This window comes from Centruroides vittatus, unplaced genomic scaffold (assembly GCF_030686945.1).
Source record: "Centruroides vittatus isolate TY-2023 unplaced genomic scaffold, ASM3068694v2 contig_1154, whole genome shotgun sequence".
NCBI lineage: Eukaryota > Metazoa > Arthropoda > Arachnida > Scorpiones > Buthidae > Centruroides > Centruroides vittatus.
The window spans coordinates 1641958-1664735 of record NW_027120741.1 but is presented as its reverse complement, the minus strand read 5'-3'; the positions used below and the strand labels follow the sequence as shown (position 1 = coordinate 1664735).

At 28.7% G+C, this 22778-nt stretch overlaps 1 protein-coding gene across 2 annotated transcripts in view; it reads right to left on the bottom strand.

Moving 5' to 3' along the window:
• Positions 1-1166: 1166 nt before the first annotated feature.
• Hrb87F (Heterogeneous nuclear ribonucleoprotein at 87F) overlaps positions 1167-22778 on the bottom strand; it is a 78213-nt gene continuing 56601 nt past the window's right edge. Inside the window, exons 9-14 of one of the 2 annotated variants that reach the window (XR_010881381.1) lie at positions 10592-10631; positions 3659-3787; positions 2912-2970; positions 1572-1620; positions 1416-1455; positions 1167-1269 (exon numbers count right to left, since the gene is read on the bottom strand). The gene's annotated coding sequence lies outside the window, so the exon portion shown is untranslated. Of the gene's footprint in view, positions 1270-1323; positions 1456-1571; positions 1621-2911; positions 2971-3658; positions 3788-10591; positions 10632-22778 lie in introns of those variants that run through there. The other variant, XR_010881380.1, reaches the window with a different exon arrangement.

The following is a 22778-nucleotide window of genomic DNA, read 5'->3' as shown; positions in this document are numbered from 1 at the left end:
TAATATCATCGAGGAATAACTCTGCCAGTTCTAAGATACTATACACACTAAATATGCTCCGACACACAATTTTGAAGGGCATATATCGCGTTTCATTTTGTCCCCCAATTTCAGAAGTACTCGAGCCAAATTTTAAAATATCAATTGCCATTGAATTTCTTTTTGCAACGAAATACGGTATTTTATTCCTATCATTGTCCTTGAAACTACCACTGCAAGTGAAACAATAAATTCATCAAGAGCTAAATAATAAGTAAGCAAAACTGATGGACAGATCAATTATCATTTGTTTCCTTTTGATATTAAAAGTTGTTTATGTATTGGTTTTAAGTACTGTTTCCTCATTTACAAGTTCCTGTGAATTCGAAATTTCACTGCGTAATGGGCAAGAAAGAGATTATTTCTGAATGGAAAATTCTAAAATTTTTATACAGTAGTAATTTTATTTTGCTTTTTGGAGAATTTTTACTCTGTAATTTTACAAGTTTTGAAATTCTATTATATGTTCAATATTTAATTTTCAAATTCTCAGTTACTGTGTTTATAATTTCTATTGAAAAATATAAATTACAATAACTTTTTTAATAAGCAATTTATTATGAAATATAGTACTGTACAAGAAACACAATTATAGTACTGTATAATAAAATTGAAACTGATATTTTGTTTTTATATCGACAGTATTTGTCTTTAAATGTCAACGTTAAAGAAACAATGCTAAATGGGGGTACGTAGTTTCGATATTTACGTAAATGTCATTTAAAATGATATAACCCACGAATAAAATTCAATATTGCAAAACTAAGTTTATTTTATATCAGAAACACTTGTTTGCTGATGAAAGAATAGAGGATAGAGATTCCATAGGATGTATAATCTGTTTAGTATAAGCTCAGAGTTTTTAGTACTCTGTTATATCACGCTTTTTATTTATATTCTGACAAGTGTGATATAACGAGGGGTTACTGTATTATAAATTTTGAATTCCTTAAGCGTCAATGTCGAGGAAAAAAGTGCGAGGGGCAATCAAAATTTGACAGAACACCATACTTTCCCAATGTTAAATTCTATAACAATTAGAAAAGTGATCTAAATTTAATTAAGACTGTTCAAAAAGCAACCAGGATTGCAATAATGTAAGAATTAAAGAATTCTTAATTTCAGTGTACGATTTAATCTATATACTCAAGTTTTATTAAAAGTTTTTATAATTCCAATACATCGCTCTTAATTCTTCAGTATCAGGTTTATGTCCACAGTATCTATAGACTATTGCAAAAATTAAAAATGGATGAATAAGTAACCATCACTAAGTACATAAAATTTTTTTAATATTTTACAATTTTATTATATTTAAAAAATCACTTTATTACAGATAATTTTAATACAGAATAAGTTAAAATATTCTTATTTACATTTTTATACATTTAGAGAAATCACATATTTCAATCGTTCCTGTAAAAGAAAAAATAAATGATTTTATTACTATCTCATTAAAGACCAGAAATTAGCAAAGTTTGTTGTTGTAAACATATTACTGAACTTAAACTGTTCATAAATAATCTACTTACATATAAATACTTGACATTTGATACTTAATATTTTGCATTGAATCATCATCTAATATAAATAAAAGTATAATTAAGAAAAATTACAGAATAAAAAAATAAGCAGGATATGCAATATAATTTTTTTTGACACATAATTCTTTTAAAAATATTCTTGATTCCTCTCAATTATAAATGGGAAATAAATGCTACTTAACAGTAACTATTTTATTCCTTAAGTATATTATTTTCTAGATCTAATATAAAAAACATTAAAGATTTGAATTAATCATACTACAGTGAAAATTCTATTAAAGCACTGGCTTTGTTATAATTTATCATTGTTATACAGTACATGTACACAGTGGTGATATTCAGTGGGTTTGCACAGGTTCGGCCGAACCCGTTGTTAAAATTTTCAGTTTCCCAAACCTTGTTAAACACACGGAACATTTCTCAGTGGGTTTGTTTTTTTTTAAAAAAATATATTAAAATATACGTGTTATACTCTGTAATACTACTTTACTAGAGCCTTATACCCCGTTCGCACCGAGCATTTCAATCTAGATTGTGAGCAAGGTCGGGGACTATGTCTTGGTGTGATCTCTATTGACTGAAACGAGGTTTAATCGCGATCGATTCAAGAGAGTTCTTGAAAGTAGATCCAGTCATAAGAGAGATCCCACAATCTCACGCGTGCGAGATAATACAAGATGGCTGTGGAACCCGTGTTGGGCTATGGACAGCGAAAGAAAAAGGATAATGTATCTCGAGATGATGACATCTGTTTATTACGAGGAGTGCCACTTCGGAGTGAAAAATTTCTCTGCCTAATAAAAAAGGGGGGGGGGGGTTGACAGCAGTAATATACTATTGTTACCTGGTCTTCACCTAGGGCTCGTTACATTCCAAATACGCCACTGATTATTAGATATATCGCAAGAAAAGGTATTGTATTTATTTCTAGCTAAAACTTCCATTTCGTTTGTCAGTGATTGTCAGGGAAAAATTTTCCGCTAGCGAACCCCTTGTTAAGTATTTCGAATATCACCACTGCATGTACACACTTAACAAATTTCTCCATCTCCAATTATAATGTTGACTGAAATCAAGATTAAGATTCTGATACAGAAGGCATATTAAACAGATCATATATCAATCTATAGAAGATTATTTTAGTTCTTATTTTAGTTCTAATATTTAGACATAGCAATTATATTTAAGAAATAATTATATAAGTTTTGGATAATGATGCACAATATTTTAAATATAGTCTTAATTAAATAAGAAAAATGATAAATAAAATTACTCTAATATTTGTAGTAACATTTTGTATATCTCAAAGAATTAAAATTTTCACTTACTTTTAAAGCAATTTCAAATGATTTCTCCAGCTCCATTATAAGGTAAAATATATGAATATCTAAGGAAATATATCTTATTAAATACTGGTTTGAAATATTGTAAAAATGACTTATGTAACTATTTATGGCAGGGTTGTCCAACCTTTTTTCCTAATGGGCCAAATTAGAAATTTTGGTATATTCAGCAGGCCACAAAGGTAATTTATATAAATATGTTTTTAAAAAGTTCAAAATATGAACATCAAATTTTAATAACAAATATATATTACTACAAAAAAATACTACATTGTTGACAGTAAAAAAAATTATACTCACACAAAAATAAATTCAATGTGATTTTTGACATTTTCTTCCTTTTATAATACTGTCTTGTCAATATCTGCTTTTATGACACTAGTCTTAGTTCTAAGAATGTTAGTTAAATGAGAATCCCTCAACCTATTTCAGTAGTTTAGATGTTTTTAATGCATGAAAAGAATTGTTCACAACAGCATGTATTACAGTTTTCTAACACCAATTATGTCATTATGACATCAAAGTGTATCTAGTGAAAGGAGAATAAGTTTTACAATGCACTTTACCAAAATAAATGAAAATAACCTAAAAAAATTTAGAGCACAGTGCAGCCCGCAGGCTGGACATCCCTGATTTATGGTATAACCACTACTAAATTATTGAAAGTGTGAAATAGTAATCTCAAAAACCAGTTACTATATTTGTATTTTACAAAAAACACAAGTTTCTTACATTTGATATTTTTTCCTCTCAATCACCATCTCATTTAAAATCATGAGATCTACATGATTATGGCAATTTTTTAACATTCAAAATGCAGGCTTCTGCTTTTCTTTATTAGAGCTGAAGTTTTCTGATACACTGCAATTAAAAAACATATATATACATATACACAGACACATTTAATCTATATATTTAACTTAAAAGCTTTTCATTACATATTTATAATTATTAAATGTATGCTGATAAATATCTAATATATTAAAATATCTCCTATTTCATCAATTTATCAACAAAAATAGATTAAACATATGACAAATTTGATAGAAAATTCAATCCTTCCAATCAGTGCGGTTTGTAATTTATTAATTTAATATAGTATTAATTATAAACATTTTAATTATGTATTAATTTCCTGATTGGTTATTGTTTTATTTCAAGAATAGGTTATGCTTATCCAAGTTTCCAATTTTTTGAAATCAATTATTAGATTAATTAATTTTTATATACTTAGAGTAAAACAACATTAAGAGCTAAAAGTAATAGATTATTCAATTGATTATTAGATGTTAAATTGATATGAAGTATTAGGTCTGTCCATGCACCAAGCACTTTGCACAACAAGAGTTTTCCATTCTTTGGTCTTTTATGATAATCTGTATCTTCCCACTTAATACTGATATTCAAAAGTCTTTAAATATATTTTACCAAGGCTTTTCCTTCCTTTTCTAATCAGAAGGTATTACAGTAAAGAGTCGTTAATCGGAACGCCAGTAATTGGAACGATTTTCAGTCGGACTGTGTCATGCTGAATCGAACGTTTTTGATACTAGATTTACTTCTAAAGTATAATTTTCATGTTTTTATATTCTTCAATATATTTCTTTTGTTTGTACAAAATGCAGAAATAATTTTTAACGATACAATAGCCTCGATTATTATTATAAAAATTTTCGTTAGGCTTAAAATCGACGAAAATTCAACGCGAAGCGACACGCAATGGAGCAAAATTCGAACATCGGACAGATTAATGTATTTTTTCGTACATAATGGGTAATCGGAACAACCCCAGTCCCCAATTCATTCCGATTTTTGACTCTCTACTGTATTGTAATGCAGTCTTAGGATATATATGATCTGGTAAGTGTAGCATATGCCAGCCCATATATTTTTCATTCTGTTACAATGTCTTCTGATCTTTACAATCCTCATCTTTGAAGAATTTCATTGTTTGTAATGTGGTCACTAAATGATTTGATAGACATTATAGCATCAAGATAAGTAACTGAACATTTTCAATAGACCAATTCAAAGGATTATCTGTATATTATCCTGCTCATTTCAACTTGCAAAATTTCAGATACTTTGCTGTTTATTTTAACTCAATTTTCCTAACTGTTTTCTCCAATCTAGTTATCATTTCTTGAGTGTCTCTTTTCTCAGCTAATAATGCAATACTGTCATCTGCAAAAGTGTCCAAAAGTCTGAGTTTTTCCACTGAGTAACTCAATCCATTCAGTTGAATATCTTTTGCTTGACAAAGTCCATGGCCATAAAGAATAGGAATGAGAGAAAACAACCTTGTATGACTCCAATAATGCCAGTGTTAAAAATTTTGATTATACTGCAATCAGTTTTTATGCAACAGTTTGAACTGAGATAGCTATTACAAAATATGTTAATGTAGTATTGGAAAATGCCATATTCTCTTGTAATGATCCATAAGGATTTCCTAGGTACACAGATATTAGATTACAAATATTTGAATTTTTGATTAAAATAAACTGAAATTAATGCAATTTTATTTAAATAATACTCCTGTACATTTTGTGTTGTTATGTATAAACATATACAAAACACCTTTTAGTTGCCAAGAGAAATATTTAATTCAAAATAAACATTTTCAGCCTAATTTACAGGCCATCTTCAGGTGGAAAACGAGATCAGAACTAATACATTCCATAAATTTTTAATTTGTATTCCATTTATGGAATGTATTAGCTGATGTTGTTTTGAATTAAATATTTCTCTGGGCAACTAAAAGGTGTTTTGTATATGTTTATGTTTATCATTTTGCTGAGTTCTTTCTGATGTTATGTATATTTATGAAGTTTTAATATTTCTTTAATAAAATAAGATTATATTTTGCTAAAATCAAACTTTAACCACATATCATCCCAGTCAACATGCAATAGTCAAAGTTCAACCACTGACCACACCAACAAAGGAAGTGGACTCAAGAAATTAATGAATTCACCACCCATATCTATTACAAAACTTGAAACAGACATGACAGCAAGAGACAGACACTGCATCACAAATTTCACTAAAATACCTAAATCTCAATATTATAGAGCAAAGAATTATTGATCAAAAAGGAACAATTATATACAACAATCAGATTCCATAAACAATGTTTGAGTTGCACACCTAGTGGCCAACAAATACATAAAGACATAACACACAGAAGACTAGACACTCATTCACAAGATTTCAATGGCAGTCACATAAAAACAAACACAGCATAACATGTATCAACAAAAATACTAATATAACAATTACAACTAGTAACACTTCAGACACAGACTTAATTGACAGGCAAACTTATTTCAAGAAACACTCAAACATATTAATAAACTACGTTCAAGCAGAATCAACACGTTCGGACACACTTTATTGTATTCTGGTGCAGTCACTGTAGCTACATACCATCAGGGCCTGATCAGCTTAGACCAGTGTTTCCCAACGTGGGGCCCACGCCCCACAGAGGGGCAATTCGATTGTTAAGGGGGGCAATTCGAAAATGCATTTGTCCAGAGTTAAAGTTAACCATATAGCCGCTGTACGCCATATTTATTGTAAATATTGATTTTAGTTAGTTTTAGTTTTCTTTGTTCTTCGTTTCCCATTCCTTCTAGAACTTTCCTTTATAACCCTTTTCCTTTGGGTAGGATTAACAATTCTGGGAACCACTGAGAACAAAGAGATGAACGAGGCCCTGAGGCCGGTGAAAGAGGAGAAAGAACATTCTTTGCCCAGACCTCGAGGTGGACAGACACGAGTTGTGGTGTTCCAGATCGCGTTTGGCAACGACTGGAAAGTGCAAGAGACTTTGATGAAAGGATTGGGTTTTATCGTGGTTACAATAAAACAGTGTGACAATTAAGTGCAAGAAAAAACTTTAACAAACACGGCAACGAGAGACCTTCCAAAAGAGTTCAACATATATGTTGGGGGGCATAAGAATTTTAGAAAGGCTTAGGTGGGGCATAGCACAAAAAAGGTTGGGAAACACTGCCTTAGACAATTGTCTAAGGCAGTGTTTCCCAACCTTTTTTGTGCTATGCCCCACCTAAGTCTTTCTAAAATTCTTATGCCCCCCAACATATATGTTGAACTCTTTTGGAAGGTCTCTCGTTGCCGTGTTTGTTAAAGTTTTTTCTTGCACTTAATTGTCACACTGTTTTATTGTAACCACGATAAAACCCAATCCTTTCATCAAAGTCTCTTGCACTTTCCAGTCGTTGCCAAACGCGACCTGGAACACCACAACTCGTGTCTGCCCACCTCGAGGTCTGGGCAAAGAATGTTCTTTCTCCTCTTTCACCGGCCTCAGGGCCTCGTTCATCTCTTTGTTCTCAGTGGTTCCCAGAATTGTTAATCCCACCCCAAGGGAAAAGGGTTATAAAGGGAAGTTCTAGAAGGAAAGGGAAACAAAGAAAATTAAAACTAACTTATATCAATATTTACAATAAATATGGCATACAGCGGCTACCCCCTTAACAATCAAATTGCCCCCTTGTGGGGCGTGGGCTCCACGTTGGGAAACACTGGTCTAGAGCCTGGATTTTTGAAGGGCCCAGTCAAACTGTCTATTTTGAAAAGATTTGTAAATAAGTTAGTTTACTTTTTTGTTGGACAATTGTATATAACAAACAAATAAACAAAAATATATTGCTTTTTATATGGTTATTGTGAATTCTAAAATCTAAAGAAAATATGTTATGTTTCTTCTTGTGGGAGAGGGAGGGGGCCCGGTAAGAAGAGAATGTCTAGGGCCCCAAAGTGGGTTAATCTGGCTCTGCATACCACAGACATAAATTACAATTAAAACACAGACAAATCATAAGCCAGCCAGACAAAAACAACTAGAAACACATATTACATTAGATAACAATTAGACAAGCTGACAGTACATTTAAAACAACATAATACCAAACTTAAAGATATTAAGAAAATTAAAACTCACACACAGCATGAACCCAATATGCATGTTCTGTACAGGAACCGACACACTCAAACAAAAACTAGAAGACACATTTCAAAGACTAAATGATACAATGACTGTATATTATGAAAACAAGAAAATAAATTATCCACTTATTATAAATTATTAATGAGACACTTTTCTACAGGCAACTACATATCAAAACCCACCACACAATGGCATGCCAAAAAACTAATTCACAAACCAAAGAGGTCTGCTCTTTGGTCCAATCCAGTCACAAGTGAAGATAACATGCAGTACAAAGAACATATCTCTGGTGCAGACAACATTCACAATTTCTAGTACAAATAAACTAACAACAAATTACTCAACTTTCCTGGCAACATTTAAAATTTTGGGTAGTCATCTATTAAAGTTTATTTAAAAAACTGTCATTTTATAATAGTTAAAAAAAATAAAATAAAATATATATAAAAAGCTTAATTTTGAGGGTATGGATGAGTTTTATGAAAAAAATTATAAATGCTAATAATGAGTAAAATAGTCATTAAGTCCAATCCTACTGGAGCTACACATTACCCCCTTTATCTTCTCACCCCTCAACCTTTAACCACCAAAATTTAATATCATCAATCCCCTAACGGGCAAACTTCCCTGCAAAATTTCAGAAATTTTTGACAAAAAGTGCAAGAGTCTTTAAGTTTCAGAGAGGGTGAACAAAATCTCCCCCCCCACACACATGCTAACTTCCATACATACAGAAATTACCCCCAAATTTTTTTTTGCGTTTCTCGACAATTTGAGGTATCATAAATCCAAAAATATAAAAATTTTAGGAGGTGATTATTTGACTGATTGCCATACTTCCCTGTGTTATATGTAACAGCTGAAAAAGTAAAAAATTTACATCTCTGCACAAAGAACTAGCCAAACATTTTACACATACAATCAACAATCCACAAAACATGCCAAAATTTCTTACTTAGGGCATCGTATACATAAAACAACGACACTAGAGTCCTTAACACAATACAGACCAAACACAACACAACACACTCACAAAGTAACAGAAAGACTTTTGTAGAAACTACATTGAATGAAAAGAACAGTTACTCGTAGATTCAACCATTCCACAACATAGAAACCTAATAGTGACATACATTGATTTACAGGGAGGCATTAGACAGTATCCCACACACATGGTTATTGCGAACACTACACCTATACAAAATACATCCTAAACTTATTGCATTTTTAGAAAACACAATGAAAACATTGGAGAACATCACACCTCAGTATTCACATGACACAAAATGAAAAATTTTCCAGGTGCTCATTAAGTCCACTCCCAATAGGTTAAACAGCAGCAAATACACTATGTATTATCTCATTTTGCACACAAGACAGTATAAAACTCCCTAAATCACCTATTAGATGTTACATTTACTCCACTGACATCAAATGGAGTTTGGTCTAGACAAATGCAGAACACTTCACATAGAAACAGGAATCACGAAGAGGTAATTTTGTACTGTTGTACTTGGAAAGAGAAAACAACATTGAATCTATGAATAAAGTGAAGTCTACAAACATTTAGGACTTCAATAGCCAAACTCAAAACATGAACATATAAAACAGACTAAAAAAAATACATCATCAGATTAAACTAGATACTAATAACATAACTGGATGCAAAACACACATGTTCCAATACTGATAGTCACTTGGATAATGGACACAAACACAACTAAAATATATCTAAACAAAAACATGAATAACATTAACAAAACATTACAAACAAATTCTACATCATCCATAGAAACAATTAATCTTCATTATAAAGAGAGACAAGACCTCTCAGATATTTTAAATTTGCACTACAAATAAATACAGATGCTGTGAATTTTTCTATAGATAACAAGAAACATCACAATTACACAAAGCTGTAACTCTTGAAGACAAAAACAGTACTATTAAACTTACACACTGACCTGAATCTAAAACAACACTCAAAATGCACACATACCATCATGAAATTGGGCTCAGAAGGAGCTCCATGGTAGGCATCCCAATGATCTCTGATAGAATCACATTGACAAAATTGCATTGAACTGATGGCTGACTCAAGGTGCCTCTTTGGGGAGACAAATGGTTTTATAATTGCCACACAAGACCAGATCATAAATACATGAAACTACAAAACATACATCCTAAAAGACACTATGCACAGAAAACGCTTGTAGGAAATACCACATTATGCATGTGACTATATAACACATCACATCAGGTCGCAAGCTTTTAACAGAAATTGATTACTAATACATTGATATAACCAAATAGCAAATATAATCAAAAGTTTGCACACAAACTACTACTACACCCAGAGACCATACTATTAATATAATACTCTTCAGATAGTCATAGAAAACACAAAATTATACTACAAGTATGATGGAGTTATAATTGCAAACAAAACAGTCCATCATAAGACATTGCATGAAGTGAGAAAAACCACACTGAAAAACTATTAAATCAGAACTTGCCCATGAAATAAAGCCATTGTGAACAATGGATAAGACACTATTTCTAAAATATTAGTAAGGTAAAATAAATTAATTAAAATATATATACATATATAAATTAATATTATACTAAATTATATATAATGTATATTAGCAGCAATTATAATTACCAAAAATTCAAAATTCAATACTCACTAATTTCTTTCTTAACACACATCATTTACACCTATCCATCCTGTAATAACAAAAATTTAATTAATGACTAAAAGATTTAATTTTCAATATTTTAATTTTCAATAAAATTTTACTGCAGTAAAACATCTTTTAATTTAATAGTCTTGAAAAAGTGATAAAATTGAACTCAATACAATATTAAAAAAATTATCAAAGTATTGTTTATTTTAATAAATTACAAGAAAATTATTAATTTAAATGATGTAAAGAACACTAGTTACATAATTATATGCAGTAAAATTTTTAATTTGAAAATTTCATTAAAAATCAAAATGATGAACAAGAGGAATATCAGACCACCTGTAATAATTATTTATAAAAATTTATCTATTATTTTACCTGGGAAATCACCAAATTGTTATGAAGTACCTAAGACTGTTCCTATGAAGTATAATATTTGTTGTTACTTTTGTCTGAAGTTATCTCCATATACTATAGGGTTTGGCTAAAATAAATACCTCAATGGAATGTGTAAAATATATAAAAATTAATTTAAGATTTTGTGAAAAGCTTTTATAATTTGATATATCAGCTTTAAATATAATTTATTAATTTTATGTAATTATTTCCAATATTTAACAGCTTTTGCAATTTTTTTTTTTATTTAAAATGAAACAAATTGCATTCAATATTTCTAAGCTAATAATTAAATTTTAGTTAAGTAAAATCTTTGGCTATAATACTATACTAACAAGCTATAAAATAATAACAGTTGATGAGTTGTTGATAAAAATCTACAATTAATTCACTTATGATTTTATTGGCTTACAATAAAAAAGTAATGTTAATAAAAACTCACCTCAAATATTCTATGAAAATAATTTTTTTAGAAGATCAGGACTATGGCTATTCTAACCTTTCAGATCCGATTAAATTTGTATTTAGATAACTTCCTCTGCAATTTTATTTATTTATCCTAAAATGTTAAATGTGAGTGTCCTAAAAACAATTTTCTTTAAAAAATGAAACAGGAAGTAACAATCAATCCCACATTTTCAGCTCGGTATTAGATAAAAGCTTCATCATCATTTCAGAAGTAAGTATTCTTATTAACTGCTTAAATAATAACATGCTTATATACAATTTAATAGTGTTAATATCACAAACTAAGTCTGGAAAACTTTTTTAAAATATAGAGTAATATCTTAAACTATATAATAAAGCTTTTACCTAAGGCAATTGGTGATGTGTTGTTAATTTTCAACAGACAAAATTATTTACAAATTTCAACGATCTCCATTATAATACAAAAAGAAACCAAGAAATATTCTTAGCTACAATGTATATGAATCCTTAATAATAAACTTTCAATTAAAGTATTGTTTAAATATTTATTACTGATTGAAAGTATTTTGAAGTACTTTACAAATCTAAAAACAAACTTTGAATTTAACTTCTGCCATTCTTTTGCTTAACTTTTTAAAAATTTAATAGTAACATTTAAACCATAAAAATTCAACTTTATTAACTTTGGTAATAATTTTTTTCTTCAAAAATTATACATTTAAATTACTATCAAAAGTAACACACCTGTAAAATATTTAAATTGTTTAACCACATACACTATATATTACTAATAATATACTGTAATCAATATCAGAATGTACTAAAAATAGTAGTATATGTAATTGTTGGAAAATAATTAAATAGTATTTGATATATAAAAAGTTGTTAGAACAGTATCAAAGAATATGAAAATTTATTTCATTGAAACTGACTTGGAAAATAAATTCTTCCTTTTAATTAAAATGACTATATGTCCGAATAACAATATTTATTATGTTTCATACATGAATATGTTCTATCTCAGAAGTTGTAGGATTTTCAGTGAAAGGTATTATTATATACCAGTATAATTAGTGATCAAATATTTAAAATTATGATGAATTAATTAAAAATATATATATATATTTTGCTGTTTATATCTAGTTTAAAATTAAATAAGAAATTAAAGTTTTATTGTGTGTATATGATGTTACTGGAAAGTTTCAGATGCCAATAAATTATATTTTGAATTTAATATTACTATATTTACAATCATATTATGATTGCATTTATGTGAATCAGAATGCAAAAGTAAGTCTGAAACAATACTTTCCTGTTATATATTATTTTACTGAATAATTATTATATTTATAATTTAATAATTTCCATTTTAATGTCACAGTTACTGTAAATATCTCAGCAATAATCTTAGAACCAACATATTTTTTGTTTATAAACTCTTATAGAATACTCTATAAATGATTTCATTCAAGAGATTAATTTTTTAAAACAGTTATAAAAAGGTAAATATGACAGTGGGGTATGCTGCTTTGAATAAATTCTACTCACCTTGACTTGGCAAAAATAAACATCATACATAATTAATAGTAAGAAATATTACCTAAAATAACATGTTTTCTTCAAATAGCAATGTTAACATCTTCATGTTTATAAAATTATAAGTGTTGGGCATCTAAAATTCAAATAAATACACTACCACATATCAATTAATAACCTGTGTTCAATTCTAAAATTTAAAAATAAAAAAAATCTGTAAAACTTACTTCCTTACCAAATTTTGAATAACTTGTATTTTTGATGTAATGCTGACAGTTTCATAGTTTTAGAATAAAAACTCGTTCACTTTTTTAACATGCCCTCTAGAAATTGTATAACCTCACTTAAAATGGCATGACAGCATTCCCCAGATAGACCGAAATGCCAGTCATTCCGTAAAAATATGATAGCTATATATCTCTATACCAGAAAAAAAAAATTTCTCTATTTTAAATATATGTAAAAGATGGACTAGGAATAAATATAAAATATTATCTAATACATGTTGCCAACTGACAAAAATTCACAGTAAATAAATTTATTATATATATTTACTGCTTATTATTTGCTTATTTGAAAAAAAATATATATATTTTTAAAATTTATTTACAGAATGACATGTATTGTTATATTTACTGCATCATCATCAAGAATATAAATACCATATATTTTCTGTTAACAAAATTTAAACTTTCTTTGAATAAAATGATAAAATACTATTTTAAAGTAATTTCTTAATACATCAGCCTTACAGTACTGAAAATTTTGATTTCTAACTGTTTGATAAAATTTAAAATTTATTCAATGTAATATTAAGTACTTCATTTAAATAACTAATTATTTTTTTTTATTACAAACAAATTATTAACAAATTTTTGCTTCTTTGAAACTATAATGTGTATAATAATTTGCGGTAATATTTTTATACTTCATCACATCAGCAAGTCTTACTAATAAAATGTCTTGAATATTTATAATCCTAAATGACCAATTATTTATATTGGACTACAACTTTTAATCATCTTTCAATAATAAAATTAAATCACATTTTCCAGTTCACACAAGAAGTTTGTATATAGTTAATTGGACCTCTGGTATAGACACTGATAGGTCCCAATTTAGTTAATCCTAAGAACAGAGTTAGTTGAAAACTGAGATGTGGTATGGAAAGCTTAAGGACCAGAAACCCTGATAATAGTCTGACTAGAATCAAACTAGCATTTTTGGCTTGATTAATAAGCCTCATCAGCTTTTGAACAGATTCTATTTTTGGAACAAAATTAATCAAGCAAAAAACGTTTGTTTTATTAAAAATTAACTGCTGGATTGGTACGTAAGGTATCTTCAATGTCTATATACCGTGTGATTCTAGTCAGACTAATACAGAGCCTCTGGTCCCTAAGCTTTCCATACCACATCTCAGTTTTCAACTAACTCTGTTCTTGGGATTAACTAAATAGGTCTGTAATTTGAAAATTGCAGCCCAACAAATACTGATATTTAGCAAAACTCAGAATTGTAATAACTTATAACTGTATAAATATACAAAATTCATAAATACAAAGGAAGAAAAACATTTAGAGAACATTTTTTCCTGAAGTTTAATTTTCTATTCTAATACTAAAACTAATAATAAAAATACAATTATTTACATTTATACAAATGACTTTCCAATACATTGCATATACAATACACTGAATTTAAAAAAATTCTACATAAGGTTATCAGTTGAACTTATTGTCACTCAATGTTCACTCTCTCCTACCATAGTAATTTAGAACTGATTAAATGATGTTATAAATTTGTTCACCCTTTATAATAGTAGAAATAATCAAATAAAATAAATTTAGACCACTTCCTCTCTTCAAGTAAAAATCTCACTTTTAATGGGTTATTACCCATTAAAAGAGATTTTCAGATACATACCAGAAGTTTTTGATTCACAATCCAACCTGCTCCTAATTTATAGGTAAATAAGACCATTAAGATTTTTTTGAAGTAATACTTAGTATTTTTTGAGTACTTATTGATTAAAGCCCCAAAAGTCACATGGTGTGCTTTTGGAATATTACATCAAAAAGCATTGTTTTGTGCCAGAAACAAAAACCATGCTATTCAAAATTCAAATTAATAAAATCATGTTAAGTATTTATCCTGGAATTGCATTTAAAGGTTCAATGAGTAGTTATTGTATAAAATCATTTCTCTAGAATAGTACAAACAATACACAGAAATAACTTACTTTTCTTTTGTTAGAAGCCATTTCCTTGGCTGCCATTATTTAACAATGATTACTTATAATTTTTATTGAAAAATAAATTTTATCTCAACAAAATACCAATTTAGTTGTTTTCTATGATATTTCACACTGAAAAAATGCATTTTCCAACTATTAATTTGTATAACAAACTAAACAACTGATTGAGCTTCATTCATTGGATTTTCATCCATATTTTGATTTTTTTTACTCTAAATTTAAATTTATCATAAAACCTTTTGTGATAATATACCAAATTTGTGCTGAATACGGAAATTATCAACTTCAGACATTGAAAAATTCCAAAAATTGATTAAATAATCAAATTGATGACCTGTTTGCATATTATCATATATTAAACATTGCATGGTATGTTTGATTTTAAAAAAAATATATTCTGATTGATTTAATAATAAAGAAATTTTATACAAATTAATCTTCAATTTTTGATATGTATAAAATGAAATCAATTATTTTTGACTACCCTGAAATTCACCTATATTTCTTCTATTGCCTAGGCAACATGGCAGCACCATAGCAGAACATGATTTGGTAACTATGGAAAGCAACATGTAATGCAACATGTGGGACTTTAACTGATAAGTACCATTTTTGAAATTATATATATATATATATATAATATATATATATATACACTGAAGGTTTTTTGAAGATATATGACAAGAATGCATATTGTCTAATATAGTTTACTATCCACAAAAGATGTATGAAACATCTTTCTCTTTGACTTGAAATAACCAAGAGCGAGTTGACCATTTTAGGTAACTGTATAGTTTATGAAACTCCTGACTTTTCATATCTATTCACCCATGCCCAAAAATATAAAATATGTCATGAAATAGAGTATCATAGTTAAGACTCATCTGTAACTTAAGGTAGAAGTTTATCTAGGTAGTCCCAATGGCAGCACTTCTGAAATCTCAACATGTGTCTTTTGAAAGTTAATCTAGGTGTCGCTGTCTTTAGTTTACAAGTTTTCTAATGTCATTTCAATACTAGAATAATTTCCTAACATTTTATAACTGTGTTAAGAGTAATTTAAATTTTTAGGTTCAAAAAGTTATATATTGTTGTGTAAATCATTTGTTTCAAAGTTTATAATTCATATTTTGTTGTTTATTGTTGTAGTGGTGGAGGTTGGAAAACATCAACTTTTTTGGCAAAAGCATGCTTCACGGGATTTTTTCATTTTATATTATTAGAATATTCAGAATTTAATTATGACAAGAAAAATACATCAATTGGTATGTTTGCCTTAAAGTTTGGTATGCAACCCGCAGATGTGGTTTGTTCAAAATGTGATGGTTGCTGTAAATTAAATTATCGAAAGGATCGTGATTCTGTTTCTTTTGAATGTCACAAATGCAAGACGAACAGTTCGTCATTTGAAGTAATTTTTAAACGTAAATTTGGGAAAATTTTTTGGGGAGCTACTTTTTTGTTTATTTGGCATATAATTTGCATAGAATGCACATTGAACATCAGCTGTTTGGCTGCGGGTGTGAGTAGTTGAACAGCTGTTAAATGGGCGAATTTCACATTATTTTGTTGTCTAATTTTACTAGAATGAAAATTGGATGGATCTATTAAGGTGATCAAAATCGACGAGTTTGTTTTGAGCAAAATGAAAAAACTAGGAAAAAGGTTCAACCCGTTTGTTCAGCATATGAGTAAGTTTTAACCAGGAGAAAGATGTGTTTTAGTTTGGAAAGAGCCAGATATTGTACCTTCAGTCCCGAAAGTAAGTGCCAAATAAATCTGAAAATCCTAACAGGAAGAATGTAGACACGTGTTAAGAATGCGGAAAAAGTTTCTACAATGGAAAAGGACAAAGTTACGATAGAATCACCTGAATCACGTTTTTTTACCAAATAAATCAAAGAAAAGGACTTAGAAATACATCAATGGTGAGTGAAAGATTATTTCTTTAAATGCCGGTGTAGTAAGTAGCTGCGCCGATTGCCATTGGGACTATCTAGATAAACTTCTTCGTAACTTGAATAAACTGTACAGAACTGCCAATTTTTTAAGCAGATTTCTGCAGGATGGATTTAATCTAAGGTAACTAAAAAATGTTAACCAAGACTAAGTACACGATTTAAAAAATTAGACATGCAATTATAATCAGATGTATGTAAAATTCTGCACTTAATTTTTGTCCTACATTTTAATAAATTGAAATTAAAGAATGATTGTGAAATAAACTATGCAAAATTATCTTTAACAATATTATGGATTGAAATATGCTGAATATAAATGTAGACACACACTTAGCTACTTTACTTCGGTAATGACATAATTAAAAAAACATCAATTTAGCTTTTTTGCTCAAACACTTTAGGTAGAGGATTATTTCATGTAAAATACTATATTTCTACCTTCAGTGGATTCCCACCAGAGCAATGTGTTATCATTAACTCAGCTACAGTATTGCAAGAACACCAGCTTATCTTCACCTTCTCTTGGAAAATTAACATTTTTTAAAGTTATGCTACTATCAAAGCAAAGTAACAATATATAGATTAATCCCAAAAAATCACATTGAAAAATCAAATTTCAACTGGGATAAGAGCAGTTAAGAATTCCAAACAATCCTGTTGAAAAACTTGTCTTCAGTCTCAAATTCTACTAAAACTCCAAAACTTCTGAACATTTTTTGAATATTCATTTGTCAATCACCCAAAAATAAAAAATGTAAGATATTGATGACCTCTCTGAAAAAATTAAAATTCTATTAATTTAACATTTGTAAGGTTTGGAGAAGGTTTAGAGATTATTTTCCTCTTCTTGATGCCAATAACAAGCAGATTAAAGATCCATTTCAGGTGAGAAACATAATCTTGTTGAACTTTTATATGACTTCTCACAGGTCAAGCTTCGAAGATTCAGTATAATTTATCAAACTTTCTTACACGTGAAAAAGGAGTACCCAGAACTGGCATCCAAATAAAGGCATTTAATGCCATTTCTCAATACATATTTATGTGAGCAGGCTTTCTCCCAGTTGTTTTATATAAAATCAAAACAAACAAAATGAATGTGGAACCTGATCTACACTTAAAACTGTCTGCCACTGAACCTAAAATTAAAAACACTATGAACAAATAAGCATCAACCATTTCATTAAACAAGTAATTTTATAAAATATTTTCATTTAATTGCATAATCAATTACATCTTTTTTCAGTTTCCTTTGTCAAATGAAAAAACAAATTTGTTAATAAAATTGGCTTGTTAAGTAGATCACAGTATGGTAGTAGACAGTCTTTCAGAAGCCTGAAATCTATTCATTTAAATAAAAGGAGTCCATTGTAGTGATAGGTTGGGAACCATTGGTCTAATAGTTTTATTTAATATTAAATAAAGTGTGTTCTACCGTAAGTCCATTTATTTATTACTCCCTGATAAATTTAAAAAAGTTTAACTTTATACACAATTTATTAAAAATATGATTTACTTAAAGAAGTTTTCTTAATTTAACAGATGTAGTTATGAAATAACTTTTAATCATTTCTGACTATTATGGATATTTAGCTTATTTCAAACTTCTGTCTTGTATTTTCTACTCATTCCAATTCAACCTTTTACATTATATATATTTTAATGCTGAAAACTTAGTAAATTTCATAAGAAACTGAATTAATGCTTTGTTAATATGTAAAGAAACATTAGGGTTAATAAATCCTAAAAATACAATCTACTTTAAAATCATTTAGAAAAATAGAGATTGATGATTTTAGAATTAAGAATGCAATTTTTAAAAATTCTGTAATAAAATTCACTGTTAAGCAAAAGCAACGGCTTTTTCAGAATCTTAGTATCCATCATCTCTAAGAATAAAAATATTCCAGAAAATTTTGATAATTTAAAAGTCAGCGGACATATTTAATAAGTGATCACTTTTTTTTTGATGGTTTTAACTCAAATGATTTTAAACATGTACAACATGTTCACCAGCATACCTCAAATTACTAATTTCTAACGTTATTTTTACTAATGTTTTCACGTGTGTATATAACCACGGTGGCCAAACTGTGGCTCTTTTCTAGTATACTTGTGGCTCACTGCAAGATACTTAAAATTTATACCAAATTTGTTTTTATTTTTTTAAATTTTGCTTTTATTATTTTTTATGTATGATTCCTGGATAATATAAAATAAATAATATATTGTTTGAAATAAAAAAGTCAAAATATGGTAGTGATATACATTATTTATTAAAAAAATAAATGTAATATTTATTAAATAACATAATACATAAAAACATTAATAGAAAAAATAATTATAATTATGGTCATTTAAAAAATGCAGCATGTCGACTGTTATCATTATTTGGGTCAATGTATGAAGTTGAATCTTTATATTCTAATATGAAATTTATTAAATTGAAATTTCGTTCGCAGCTTACCAATTCCCATTTAAATGAATTGCTCAGAAGTGCCGTTACAAATTACACACCAAATTATCCAAACTCAGTTTCCAATTTACAAATTCATCCTTCAACTAGTAAAGACTAAATATTAAATGATTTTGTTTTGTATTTTTTTTTTTTTTTTTGCGTTAGTCAGTCAATTTATTATTGTTATTTTTAATAGTGGTGCAATCTTTTAAACCTTTATGTATCAATGTGATTTTTTTAATTTTCATGCAAGTTAATTAATAAATGTGATTTTTTCAAAATTGTATTAGTACTGTTTATTTTACTATATAAAAACTGACCAAATTTGTCTTTAGCTGTGGAAAAATATGTATATATGTATATGCAGCTCTTCAACGAATTCTGTTTTCAATATATGACTCAAGTTCTAAAAAGTCTGGCCACCCCTGGTATATAACAAGACATCTTGCACATATAATGCAGAACAGAACAGATATCTGTTATATACAGATGAGAACATTAGTAAAAAGGAGTAATTTGATGTATTCTGGTATAGGTGTCTTGTACACGTTTAAATTAATATATAACAGTTTTGGAAAGTTATCAAATGATTTTGTAAATTTTTTAGAAAATATTTGATTATACAGGTGACAGTCTTGAATCTGAATATTTATTAATTGTTATTTTTATTTTTAATAGTGGATATTCAAGTGACATTAAAATTCCAGAATTTATATAAAAGTGAAAATAATTTAATTTCTAAATCAAGCAAATTTGGAAGGTAAACAACAGGGTTTGAATAAACATCTGGATTAAAAAAAAAAAACACATTTTGAAAAATTTATTTGATAAAAATGACTATCAGTTTTTTTTTCATTTCACAGGTTATACCACTTTTTTGTGAAATTCCCTTAGTAGTTTGATTTCATTTAATGTACTAGTCATTTCAAAACTGTAGCTAAAGTGAAAGAACTGCTCATTTATTTAGTCTGATGATTATCAAAAAATAAAATTTTAAAATATTAACTGTTAAATAGCAGTGGTTACAAATCCACTAACATTACCAATGCATAAGAAATTAATTTCATCTTATATTTGTTATTTAATAACTATAACATGCTACATTCAGTTTGTTGTGTTAAAATTTTTGGTCTAAGACAGGGGTTGGCAAACTATGGCCCACCATCTGTCTTCAATCTGGTCCACGAGAATGATAGGAATTACTAACTTGAAAGTCCAGTATGATGAAATATTGTCTCAGAAGAAACAATTTCATTCTTCACATTAGTACAAACTTTCACCATTCTATAATTTCATTAAAAACATTTTTATTTGTTTTTTTAAGTATCAGTAATAATGTGTATAAATATTATGTAAAAATACCACTTCATAATAAAAATATTTTTGGTTTTACTTTATGAGTAAAAACCTATTAGAGTTTGCAACCTGACCTGCCGAACCTGATTTTTTTTTACAATATGGCCCTTTCCTAAAAAAGTTTGCCAACCCCTAGTACAAGATAACAAACCACCCACAGAAAACACTGACATTTGTTCTACTGCAGTTGAAATTGTACATATAATTGTCATTTTACTTTACTGGGTTGGGATGACATCATCCATACTCTCTGTGGCCTCTGACACTTAAGTGACATTCCTATTGTATGCTGAGAAGGGAAGTCAGTCTGTCTTGTGATTTAATCTACATCGCTGCATTCATTTTCTCAGTTCTTAAATGCATATATAACTAACTAAGTTTCAAACATATTTGAATACAACAAACATTTATCTATCACAAGCATTTTTTTTGCAGTTATAAAACCAACTAAACATATTTGGCCTTAATAAATTAATAAAACACGAACCAATAGAGAGAGAAAAAGAAAAGATGCTATAATATTTTAAAGTGGTCAGACATTAACTTTTAAAGTATTACAAGATGAAAAAAAATTCAGAAGGTAAAATAATAAGAACTTGATAAGTAAATCAGGAGAAAAAAATCCAAAAGCTTTTCCATAATGTTTAAAAGTAGAAAATAATAATCATAATGTAAGAAAGGAGAAAAAACACTACAAGCTAAATTTCTGTAATTCTTTTAACTTTATAAAATTTTTGTATTTCCATTATTTACAAAATAATATATATATTGCACAACTTTGTTGTATCACAATAGAACTGAGACAGAGCTGGAAAAAAGAAATAATCCCTGCACTTGTTAGGCACAGAAGAGGTAATCCTTGTAACTGATGGATGCACATAGGTAAACTTTTCATTTGTCACCACAAAAGAGGCAATCCTTATATCTGCTGGCCATGGGAGTCATTATCCTTGCACTGGCTGACATTAAGAGACAATCCAAGAACTTTTGATTGCTTTGTTAATTTTTTGTGCCTATTTTCTGTTAGGCAGACGTAATGCAGTTTTTATTTTTGACACCTAGGCCTAAATTCCATTAGGCATGTTCAGTCACACCAGAGAGCATGGACATTGTCAGTTTAATCCCTCAATCCCTATTTTTTACATTTAAACAGACACTGATTACATTTATGGATTCCTCATCGCAATTAATGAAAAATGGCAAAGTTTTATCAAAATCAGCCCATTAAATTTTGAGAACGAACTTGACTCTATAGTGAAGCACATAGATGTGCTAGCAACTGTGAAATGACCTTATATCTCGAAAATTAAGATAGACTCTTATTTTCTATTTCATTTTTGCATTCCTTGTCACAATGAAAAATGGCAAAGTTCAATCAAAATTGATTGGACAGATTTTGATAATGAACACAATTCTGTAAGCCTCATAGAAGAGCTTTGCAAATGCTCTGCCTCAACATAGGGTCCAGAAATTTCTGGTCTAACTGTATTTTAGACACAATAGGAATAAAATAATGGCAGTATCAGAGAGCACAACCTGTAATAATAAAAGTTTCCCCACTACTAATAAAAGTTTCCCCATCATGTACTAATAAAAGTTTCCCCATCAATTTGCATAAGTTGCTTAGAAACATTCATTTTAGTCAACTTCCATCATGTTCACCTCTTGCATATGGCTGTTGTGAAGGAGTGTGGGTTTTAGGAGTTTGACCATCGACTCTACAGCCCAGACATGACTCCTAGTGATTACTGTCTGTTTCCAAAACTCAAAAAAGACCTTTGAAAAAGTTTTAAG